The following is a 12,347-nucleotide window of genomic DNA, read 5'->3' on the forward strand; positions in this document are numbered from 1 at the left end:
CCAACGCCGACGACACCGGCTTTTCTGCGACACGAGCTCCTTAACGCTGTCGCGTTAAAATTATGCGTGGCTCCGCTCTCGCAAACACCAGAGACCAGTGGAGCTGGGGGAAGGCCAGTAAATGAGTGCCAAACCGCACACAATACACACGAGGACCGGCACCGCGTCACTACGGCATCCTCCAAAGGCATAGAGTTTCTAATAATACCCTAGAGGGAAATGTGGCGCTAGTGTCTACGGGGGCTCTCATGAGCGTTTCCTCAACCTACATGGGAATGATGGGAAGTACAGGCTTTGGATTGCCTTCGATCTTTAGACTAGTGGCGTTTGCTTGCGGCGCATTAAACGAATCTATACTCAAACATTATCGCGTAAAAAAACTAATTTTATTTCTGCAGTATGTCATATAATGTACAACACGCTACATAAACTTTGTATGACTGTGAGAGGGAAGCTCGGTTTACTATGGTTTATCACCAGGACACACCAGGGTATGCATTCTTGTGCGATTCTGTTCCCGATTTAACGCCAGCGAATAATTATTTATTTATTTTTACAACAGCTATAACAACCGTGCATTTACTTATATAAAAATACTCATCAAGTATTTATGGAAATAGAAATGTTGTATTGTGAGAAAGTTTCGCGCCCTTGAGCGGAATGCTGCAAGTGTCGTCTGCTACGACACCTGCTCGTTGCAAACGCGAGACATTTCTCGCAGACGACAGGCACTTGCGAACTCTCTCGCTCTTTCGAAAGGCTGGGTCAGCTGTCACGATTGCTGAACGGCTTCAAGTACTTTTAAGCACATCTGCTGCAGTGCTAGCTAGGACGCTAGTGGCCTCCTACGAGTATATGCTTCATCATACTTTACATTGACGTACCGCTTCCGAAGCGTTATGGCGTGGCTTTGAAATTACCCATTTTGCGACCCTAGACTACAGCCAGGAAGCAGCAACCTGTCCTACCACAAGTAAGTTTGTGTTTTCAAAGTCCTAAAACACGCATTTCAATGAGCACATAAACGAGCAATGCATGATGAAGCCCTCAATAAAATTTTATTGTCAAGCCACTAGAAGTACAACTGTATATGTCTTGTATCAGTAGTGCCTTCTTTTCCCTATTCTGAAGTTTCATAAAGCACGTAAGGCTACAGCGCCGACCTAACACACTTAACAAACCAAGGTCCAAACGCTCAAAACATGTTCTTTCAACGTTTACGATGCCGTCGCTTTCTCGTCAGGGCTTCGACGCCACACCGCGACACAAGCATCGTCCCAGTCGCTGGCCCAGCGCGCTATCACTACTCCGAGCAACATAACAAAGGCAGAGAGCTTTGCGTTGCACTGTCCCACTGCAGGTTACAGCAATTGAGCTTGAAGCGAAACCAAAACTGAAAAAAAAATACTTGTAGACTGGTTCGCCAGTCAATAGAACGCCAATCCGAAGCCTGTACTTCCCATCATTCCCATGATGGTTGAACGATCGCAGCGCCAGATTTCTCTCTAAGTATACTAATATGAAACTCTATGTCCAAAGGCGTCTACTACGGCGTCCGCGATTTGCGTGGCCAACGCCGTAAATAGACGCCGCGGTTGTCTCCCCTCTGAACGGAGCAGCGGGTGAGGAGGACGTCGAGCACCCCAGCAGCCGCCGGAGAAGAACGCCCCTCCTCTCTCGCCTGAACCCCCTGCCTCGCGCGCCGCAGGCAGAGTTACACGACGTGAGACATTAAAATTGTTGTTGGGTGGTTGCGCATGAATTTTTACCGTATTCAAGTTTTGATTATTGTGGGATGTGCCAGGAGCGATGGTGGAAGGCTATGAAACTGGCAGAAGGAGATGTTTTTTTGTGCTTTTTCGGCCCATAACTGCGCGCTTGTTTTGCCGGCTTCGGGTTGGCTGCCTGCTTCCAGTTAGAAGAAGGCTTTTGAGGCTAGTTTGGTGGACAATTTTCTTTTAGTGTCGAGTACTAACACAAAAATCAGAATTCTTTGTCTCGCCAATAATGTATACGCAATGAACAGGATGTTTATATACATCACACTTTTGCTTGAGTCTTATGTCGTCCACGGCCATGCATTGTACTCGAAGGCAAAAACGCTGCCGCGGCTTGCACAGATCAACCCGCTTCGCGAGTTATTTCTATTGCATTGATCAGATTGTTCATTTGGCTTTCTAAAGACACTTGCCCGGCGTGAAAGGGCTGCGATGAATGTTTCGCCGGTACACGCCAAAGGCGGTGCGCTCCCGTGTCTGCAACACTGCCGATTCAACAACTCGGATGCGTTTGCGGTGATCGAAGTGCGCAAGTGTGTACTTGCGCGTACCCAACCGACTGCCATGTGTCCGGCTTGTACGGCTTCATAATTTAATCATCTGAGTACCACGATGACTGAACGCAAGGCGCGTGACATATTCGCCTGAATAACGCGAGCGTCATGTAGAAACGTGCGCGATCAGCGCGCAGCACCTCAGCTATTCTCGTCGTTTCGTCATGACGCTGGTCATCTCTTTATGCAGTGAAACTGGAACGTTGGCTATCAAGCGAAAACATCACAGTGGAACCTGTATTTCATTTGTGAACAAAGCGTATGCAAGGACGAAAGTTACACACAAAAATTATTTGCATTAATGAGCACTTTCCCCCTTTTCTTTACGCAGTTCCAAGTCAATATGAGCCAACAAACTCGTGCACCACTTTATCCTGCGGAGAAAGCCTACTCCCAATAGGCAAAATCATCTGCACTGGTAGCGAGCAGCTTGACCTCGCTAAGTATATTTGAAGCGCCTAACAAAAGCATGGACGGACAAGGCTACGCACTCTCAGTACTACAACAGTAACACGTGTTACGTTTCTAGCACGATATATGACAGAACATAGCCTACGCACTCCATAGCTTCATACACCTGTTTACGATACCGCGATCAGGAAAACAAATCTGAACGAGCACCGAGAATAGCATCCGTGCATAAGCTAACCATGCCTGAGCTCCGTGCCGTGTAAAAAAAAAAAAAAAAAAAAAAAAAAGGAAACTCTGTTCGTACACGTTTGCTCCTCCAGTACTCTTAAAATTAATCCCTAACATGAACCAAAACAAACATTTAGTTCTTCAATAACGCGGTTAGCCACGAAACTTTGCCAAAACATACGAAATCCCTTGCCAAAACCTCGTCGCGGAAACTCGACGGGCAACTCTCACGGTCGTGAGCGCGTCGAGAAACGGAAAAGAAGTAAAAATAGAGAAAAGGGCGCGAAAAATACCACGTGACGGCACTCAACATATTGTGAGACGCAGACCTTCTCTCCTGCCTCCTCGCAGCAGCGGCGGCGGCAAGATAAAATGATGTCGCTACCTTTGAGTTTTATTCAGAGATCTTAGCGACATCGCGTTACTAGCGCCCCTCGACTGAGCAGATCAGGCGAAAGGGTTAGGCCAGGTGTTGCGTGAGGGGACAAGGCATCGCCGCGACGCCACCTCACCCTCGCTCTCCGGCATCTTGCGTTTATCCGTGCGTTCCTTGTCCGCGCAAGCTCTTGCCTGTGTTCTAACTGCACCTCGGTAATCGCTAGAAAGAAATTAATGTATAAGAAAACAAAATAAATTCGAAAGGAAAAGCATTGGCGGTAGCGAGTTTCGAACCTACGCCTCCACGCTCGGAAGCCGGGCGTCGCACCGACTGGGCTACGCCATAGAGTTTCCTACAATTTTGTAGGAAACTCTATGGGCTACGCCAACGCTTCATTTTTTGCCCCTAGGTAGCAGGCCTGTGCACTCTGCTTTGCGACCATAGCGGAGCCCATAGAGTTTCCTACAAAAATTACTAGAGAGAACTCTGGCGCTGCAGTCATTGTCCTACCGTGGGAATGATGGGAAGTACATGGATTTGTCTGATCTTCGTGCTTGTGGATTCAGACGTTCTTAAGGCTTTGTATATTACGCTATATAAATCTTATTGTCGTATATTTCAGCGCAATCTATATTCTTCGAAGTGCAGAAGGTGCCGGGAACGCGTACAATTGCTATTAATTGCGACGATTGAGCTTGTCCAGGTGGCCAAATCGAAACGCGCCAAGCGTCTCAAGGCACTGGCATGCCCGCGATAAATTCATAAGGACGCTTCATTCGCTTGTCGATACATGCGTCCGTGGCTTAATGGTTTCAATATCAGGCTTCTGTGCTAGAGTCCCTGTGTTCGAATCCTGCCGTCTGGCAACTTTAATGATGGTAATCTTATTACGCAATACACTGTTGAAAATGATGAGTTTAGAAAGTCACAAAGCCGTTTGAAGCCAAAAAGAGGAAGTTTAGGCAAATCCATGTACCTCCCGTAATTCCATGCTGGGACAACCGCTCCCATTACAGCTCCCATAGACACTAGCGCGAGAGTTCCCTCTAGTAATTTTTGTAGGAAACTCTATGGCGGAGCCCGGCGTGACGTGAGCGGCAACGCCTAAATCGGCACTGCTTACTCGGGAGCATCCCCATTAGGTTCTATGACAGTCAGGTCACTTGGTCGGGCAAGGTAGCATGACGTCACGGGTCGAAGTGCAGTGGCCTTGTGCTATCTAGGAGACGTTGGCCAAGCGTCTCAATGCGCTCGCTTGCCCGTGAGGAGTTCATAACACGAAGGACCGCTCACCGGCGTTCAATGGGACATTAATGCTTTCGCATTCACAACTCATAGGTGCTCTCAGATTTTTTTTTTTCCTTTCTTCTTGCTATGCATCAAGCCAGCGGCCTAAAAGAAAAGGGCGAATACCTCCTCCTTAGAGCATCGCTCCCAAGGTCTAGACACCATGTACGTTCGTAATGGGGGTTAAACATAAGCCGTCATAAGGAAAGGCTGTTGCTACTCGCGCTCTCCAGTTGGTGATGCACGGCTCCTGGCAGCCACCACTGTACGCCGTGTGATCCTCGACAGTCACTAAGCTAGATATTTTCTAGTTCACTGTAACTGAGTTACGACGGGAAGGCGTGCCTTATTTCACGCGTGACCTATCTATCACCTATAGTGCAGCGGCTGACTCCGGCGCGTTCTCAAAAGCCTGAAGTAGATGGGCAAAACTCGACCGGCAGCATCAGACTGTATCGACGTAGACGTCCACACCAGATGGCGCGAACCTATTCCGCTGGGCTACCATCGCCGGTGCTCTTTGAGAGCCCCTGCGGGAGCCAGCGCAGCAACGCGCAAGCTGCAAAAGTGCGGACACGGTGGTGGTGCTACCGGCTCGGACCTCGGTAGATTCATAACGGTCAATGAAGCCCCGTCGGCGAATTTCGGCCGGTCCGTGTGTGTGCAAGAGGTTCGTAATTACGACGCATGGACTGCACCACTGCCACGTTCGTCGGTCAATCTTGTGTTTCTTTACTTTTGCGTCGTAATAGAGAGGGAGAGAGGTGAAGGGCACTGCAGCGAAGTGCCTGGCCCGGGGAGCAGCGCCAACGGCAGAGAGACCGAGCTGGTCAGGCTGCGGTTGCGCTGCAATTAAAAAAAAAAAAATAGAGGCAAGCAAGAAACAAAGCTGCGAGCGAGCCAAACCTTATTACGGACTGTCCATTTCTGCGCACCGCGGGCGGGCGACCAGCAGAAACGGTGCTCGCGTAATACGCATTCGTAGGGCCGCAGGAGAGGAGGTGAGGCTCCTCCCCTTCGTCGTGAGTTCGGAACCGGCGCTCATTTGCGATTTCCGAGGCTCCATTAGAGGAGCCAGCGTGCGCGCGCGCGCGGATTTATGACGAGACCATTTTTCTTGGCCAGTGGGAAAGGAAGGAAGAGGACGGGGAAGCGGGGGCGCCTTCCGCTCGCCGCGGTCACTGATATGGATATATGCCTTCACGCACACATGCACACACGCCGCGCTTACGTAGTGTGAGCGAGGACGGACAGGGAACGGCCGGCAGCACGAACAGCGCCGCGACACTTTTTTTTTTACGACTAGTCGCCCGGTCGCCACAGCAGTGCCTATATAATAGGCGAGAAATGAAGATATACGCTGAAGCTTTACGCGTCGTCTTCCCCTCACCCGTCCTGGCTTCACCCACTTTCTTCTTACTTCTCTCTCCTCAATCCGCTCCGCGGCAACTAGCTCGCGGTCGTATAAGGAGCACATCGGGAAGGCGTGCCGCACCGCGCGAAGGCCTTCTTAGCGCCGGACCTGTCTCGTAAATAACCGGGCGTTCGTCGCCGCCTGTCCTCGGCTCCGAAGCACGGAAGTAGTAGCTGGCAGGATTCATCCCGCGCTGGCGCGCCGAGATACTGCTGAGCGTGGACTTTCGCGGGCGAGACATGCGCACAGTGTGTGGCAGCAACTGGGCGATCGCCTTAACGACGAGCGCACGGGACAGCGGTGGTGGAACGAGGAAAGCGCCGCCGCGGTGGATCGGCACGTGGCAACGCTACAGAGGCTACGCGGCCGCTTGGCAGGGACTCCGCGTTACGATAACCGCGTCCCGGCGAAGAAGAGCGCAATTGACGCGCGGTTGTTCCACTGCTGCCCGCAACAGCGGAAGCGCCATTGACGATGTGTGACGGCAAGCGAATGGCGTAACGCGTCGCTAATTGCAAGCACAGCTCAGATCGGCGGGACCGTACAGTTACTTCTCGAGCCTGCCCGACAACGGTTCCAAGTGAGCCGTTGGTTTCCACTCGGGAACACGCAATATGCAGGGGAAAAAATCGCGCGTGCAAGTGACCCTCATCATTCTGGCAACTCAGCAGAAGTACGCAAGAAAAGTTCACTTTCGTGAGCTCGAAAATCGATCACTGTGCATTGATTCCTCTTTATTGTCACTCGCAAGATACACGCAAAGCGTACGTCGCTTTTACTGTTGCCCCACCGTGGACCGTACGCTCCGGAGCGACTCCAGGGCACGCGGTGCGCAACGCAGGCGCAGGACACGAAGCTCGTCGTGAAACCTCGGCGGCATCGATGGCCGTCCGGCAGCCATCACGCTTCAGCTTCGTGTTCTGCGGCCACCGTGCAGACTGCGTCTTGCGCTCGAGTCGCTCCGTCGTAACGGTCGCGAGCTCCCGCGCTTAATTCCCAGTCCTCGCCGCCCGCAGCGCGATGTGGCAGAGTAGGTCGATTCCGAACGCAGAAAACCAGGACGATTCGGTACGCGGGTTTTCGGCACAATAATTTTTTTTTTTAATGTGGAAACGAGCCCACGGATGAAGAAACGATACCAGCTGCGTGCATCCATCGTGGGAAATTCTAGGTTACATTAGTGTTTAGCTTTGCACAATCAACAAAGTAACATTCAACGACATTGGCGACTGTGTAATGGATTTATTTATGCCGCTGGGCACCAACCTGGCGCAGAAGCTTAGTGGCTACGGAGGTTGCACTGCTGAGCTAGAGGTCGCGGGTTCGATCAAGGCCACGGGGGTCAGTTACGGTGGGGGGGGGGGGCGGAATGCGAAAACGCTCGTGCAGATTTAGGTGCACGGTAAACAACCCCAGGCGGCAAATATTAATTCCGAGTTTGCCATGTACTACGGCGTACCTCATCACCAAATCATGATATCGCCGCTTAATACCACCGAATTTTCTTTTTTAAATGTCTCTGCACAACTCCAGTTACCTTTTCTTGTATTCTGAAAGACAGGAAACACCAGGCAAGTACGCCGTCCAACGTGCCAACCTGATGTCTTAAAGAAAACTAACAACAGCAAAAAAAAGGAACCCGAACAAATGACAATAGAAGCGCCGCAGAATATGACAACAATAAACACACGCCGGCGTCTGGCTCCGCAAGTCTTGCATTTCTTACAGTTCGTCAAAATTCCTCTGATGCCTATTCGCCTGGAAACGCGGGATAGTGACTTCAGACGTAACCGTACTGCATCCGTCTAAATGTTGAGCTTTCAAGCCACATCCGTGCCGCAGGAGCGCCTTTTTCGCGAAGGCAGCGGGGTACTCTATAGAAGCGAGCTCCGACGCGCCATCTCGAAACCCAAGAGAGAGAGAGAGAGATAAAAGCAAGGTGAGGAGCAATAATGGGAGCGAAGCACGCACAAACGCACCAAGCCATCGGCTATGGACTTAATGCGGGACATCAAAACCAGACACCCCCATGCACCCAGAGCTCACTGCATGGAGCGCAGTTTGGGCGGACTCTACGTGGGAAAAGTCTGCTTGCTATATACGTGCTCACTGCTGCGCGAACCGCAGTTTTAATCCGAACGCCCAGAAATAGTCGACGATCATAAAGACGAAGCGTCTGCCCGGAAGGCGCTAACGACTTTGGCGGACTGGAGGGTACGCCTGCTCGCAGTAGTTTATACGATTCGGATCGACTTTGGTATACGAAGCGCCTGTCCGCCCATTCGCGCTGTGGGATTCCAGCGAGGACGGAGAGTAGAGGGGGAGAGGAGGGAGGGGGGAAGGCAGAGGGGTACGTGTAAGTGAGATAAGAGCGCTCACACGTACGCATGCCATTTCCAAATGATTTCTGAGCTTCGCAGCCGTTCATTTCGCGACGACAGCGACGATTAAGAAGGCCGCCACCGCCGCGCAGATACCTGAGCTTGGCCCCGGGCTCGCGATTTGCGAAAATTATGTTCTCCCGCTTTTTTACGATCACCCCGGCGCATCGCGAAACGCCCATTTTGTGGGGGGAAAAAAATCACGAGGGAAGTAAAACATGACCTGTCAGTAAAAAACGCCGTTGCAGTTCGAAACCGAATATTTTCGTCTCGGTTCTCGGCGGCGCAGATGCATAAAAAAATATTTAAAAAAAAATAATAAACGCGAGCGTCAAACTTCGCAACCGAAACATCGAATAACGCGCCCTGCGAAAGGGCGTTATTAAGGATTTTCGACGAGCCCTTCGCCCCCACTACCGCTACCACCACCATAGTCTAGAAAGGGCAAAGTTAAACTCATCGTCAAATTTAAGAGCGATGCGCGCCCGGAGCAATGACGAGTGCGTGAAGTAAACGAGGCCCGTGCTCCGTTTCTCGCACGAGCGGCGTGACGCAATACAACGAGCTCGAACTCTGTGTTGATATGCACTAACTTTCGGAGATATCGATACGCAGCTTTTGTTAGACTTAGATCAGCTGTAGCCCACGTCAACGCTCTATTGGCCTCGAGCTCCACCACTGGAAAAGCCGGCGCCACCGTCGGCGTGACGTGCTAGGAGGGATCACGTGGACATAGCGGTCGCGTCGGCTGCTTCGGGAGCGCCGAAGCGAGCTGAAAACGAGAGTTTAAATTCCCTCGTACGCTGCGGTCCTCATTTAGTGGCGAGATTTTCCCGCTTCGAGTGTCTCCTTTACAACGCTTGAAAGCATTTCAATAGGTAGTGGCTGCCTTTGAAGGCGCGCAACATGGTAGGCTACTGCTCGGTGCCGCAGTGCCGGACTTACGCAACGGAGCCCGGTGTCAGCCTTATTCACACGTAGCCGCAGGACAAGAAGCTGCGTGAAGCTTGGCTCGCGAAACATAAAACCGGCAAACGGTCATCGGCTAAAACTCGGGTATGCAGGAAGCACAGACGCGAGAAAGATTTCTGCTACGCCGCCGGGTATGCGATGTTCGGAAAAGGCGTACTGAGACGCTCGCCAGAGTCCGCTGCCCGACTAATGTCATGACGGTTTGGTCTATGAACTTGTCGATGCTATAGATACTGGCAAGTTCACTGGAGTGGAAAGGGAGTGGTAAGAAGCACATTAAAGAAAGCATGGCATATGGTCATGTTTGTGTTATGGATTAATGCACTGGATTACCAAAAAAGAAGCAGCGGGAAATCGCACGCTGACAACGCCGATAAACATACAGTGCGGCGCAACTCGAGAAGGAATATTGAAACGTCCAAGAATTTAGAAGAAAAAAACATTGAATCGTCGCGACGGCACATCACAGGCGTCGAAGCCTCTACAATGAAATTATTTTTGAATAGCTCTGATAGCGCTCACGCAACAATGGTTGCTTGTATACTGTCAAATGCTCATATTCTGCGGCCTAAAGCTCATGGCACGGCGCGAAAACGCGCACGCGGTGAAAGCGAAACAGTACGCGGACAAGCATGCAGACGCGCAGTCGGTCGCTGCGAATCTGTGCGATCGCTGCATTGAGGCTTCATTCTATTAGGCTCCATTTAGTTATACAAACACTATAAGGACATATTTCACATACTTTGCTCTCAGCGTTTGCCTACCTTTCACGCAAGAAGCCGGTTCGGGAGACTCCATCGCGGCGACCGCGCGCAGTGGCGTTCACTGTACGTATTCGGTAAAGAGACATAGCGTCTGTAAACGATTCTGTGCTTTCAGTTTGCCCAAGGTTATTATTTAGACAGTAAAAAACTTCTCTCGTTTCGAAAGTACTTGCAGAACTATCCGGGAGAGCTCGCGCGTGGTGTTTTCAGTGAGCGCTGACAGCAAAACCTATGAGGAGCGCGCCACGTGATCCCTCATACTACGCCAGCGAGGCGCTTCCGATAGAGGGCGACTCCGTAACTCCTCGCCGCCAATAGCTCAGAGAGAATTCGTGACTGTCTCGAGTGGTTCTGCCACGTTTCTACAAATATAGGAACGAATGCAAGTCGCGTGAAATGAAAAGCGGCCTCGCACGACTGTTGTCGCGCGACTGTTGTAGCATGCGCAATGTTAGCACGACCAGGTTATACGGGAAAAAGGAGAGGCACCTGGAGAGTCGTGAAATCTGATGGACTGCGGCTAAGCTAGGGTAAGGAGTTCTGGTCCTCTCCGTATCTCTTGATGTGCCTTTTCCTTTCTTTTATTTCTTTCTTCCCCTCTCTTCGTCTTTGCAACGTGCATTTATTATTTGTGATTGGAATAACAGACTCTTCGGCAACCTAGTGTCCTAACTCCCTGATAAACATCGGCTTCATAAACCCGTCTAAAAACATTACCGCTATCTGTGAGCGAGGCGTAAAAGCGTTCGGCCGTAAGAGAAGTTCGTTGGAACTGCATTTTCGTCTCGTTATTACACTGACGATTCCAGGAACTTGTCGAAACGAGGATTGACGGTCTAAAAGAACGCACACGACAGTTCTTTTTTTTTTTTTTTGTATGCGGGAAACGTGCGTCTAAGTGAAGAACCTACTGAATTACGTCACCATCGAGGTTAGTCCCGTTATATCCATATTCTTGTCACACGTAGCCCAGCGCAGCGAATATGCATTGGCATGCGGCTACAAAAGAGTTTAGTAGCGGACGGACGGACGGACTGGGTGAATTTCCCAAAGAATGCTAGCAGCATTAAACATTCTTTCATTTCAACCTTAGCTTGTCGTTTGCCTGATGTTGGTCCTTGTCTAGGTGGTCGAACATTCCATTTGCATATAATTCGTTTCAGAATGTCTGTAGCGCAACATACATTAGACTCGGCTGAAACTGAACACGAAGGGACAGAAAAACGTGTTCCATTTATTCGAAGTTTCAGTCGAGTTAAGATCACGAAAAACCCCAGCGATTATTCGACGCAAAAGGCGTCCGAGTCTTTCTCTATTACTGTGGTGAGAGAGAGAGAGACTTCACTGCGCCCTGCTTAGAGTATTGTGTTCTTATTTCCTTTCTTCCTTTTTTTTTTTTTTTTGAAGGTTATGGTCATGTGGGAGATTCCCAATAATTCTGCGCAGTTCTCGCGTTCAAAACAGCACTCCAAACTGCATCTTTTGCTGTAAGGTATGAGACAGCAATGTGCGCTGAAACAGCAACATCCATGTCTTCGACACAAACTTCACCAAAACTCTCAACTGTCTCCTCAGAGCAGATAACATGGGCACTGTCTGAGCTCTCTTCTTCCTGGCGGTGTGTGTAAAGCAGTAGTGACAGCCTGACTGCAAGATGCCGCCTGCTCCGTTGTGCTCCCTTCCTCCTCAGGGATCATTACTTGCTCAGCGAAGTCTTCATGATGGAAACACAGTTGCGACTTCGACATCTTTAATTTGCATGAACTTTCCCGCAGCTGCTTGATGGATTGTATATTCTTCAATATTTATAATATCGCCATTTTACATGGCTCTCGAACATTTTCAGTTACAAATGCCGGGTGAGGTAGGTGGCAGTTTTGGTTAAAGTTCCGTTTAACCGAAGTTCAGCAAAACATGGGTTTCGTTTAACCGAAGGTTGTTAACATTGTGTCTGAACGTTAGCTGAATTTTCTTATAACGCGTACTGAGGGCCCCAGTATGCAGAAGAAGGGCCTTCGAGGGGCAAAACGAACTAGGCAATGCCAATTATGTGTCAACGAAGCAGTCAGTTTTTCTTCCGTTTGCCAGTTGGCCAAATGTTCGAGTGGATTGAACTGTCCAGAGCTTACGAATTGCGAAAATGTGAGACGAGAGACAGAGCAGAGCGAACAAGCGCACA

At 50.2% G+C, this 12,347-nt stretch overlaps 1 protein-coding gene across 1 annotated transcript in view; it reads right to left on the reverse strand.

Moving 5' to 3' along the window:
• LOC142570628 (uncharacterized) overlaps positions 1-12,347 on the reverse strand; it is a 508,617-nt gene that overhangs the window by 59,138 nt on the left and 437,132 nt on the right. The gene's annotated exons all lie outside the window — the stretch shown is intronic.

The sequence above is a fragment of the Dermacentor variabilis genome, chromosome 2, assembly GCF_050947875.1.
Source record: "Dermacentor variabilis isolate Ectoservices chromosome 2, ASM5094787v1, whole genome shotgun sequence".
Taxonomy (NCBI): Eukaryota; Metazoa; Arthropoda; class Arachnida; order Ixodida; family Ixodidae; genus Dermacentor; species Dermacentor variabilis.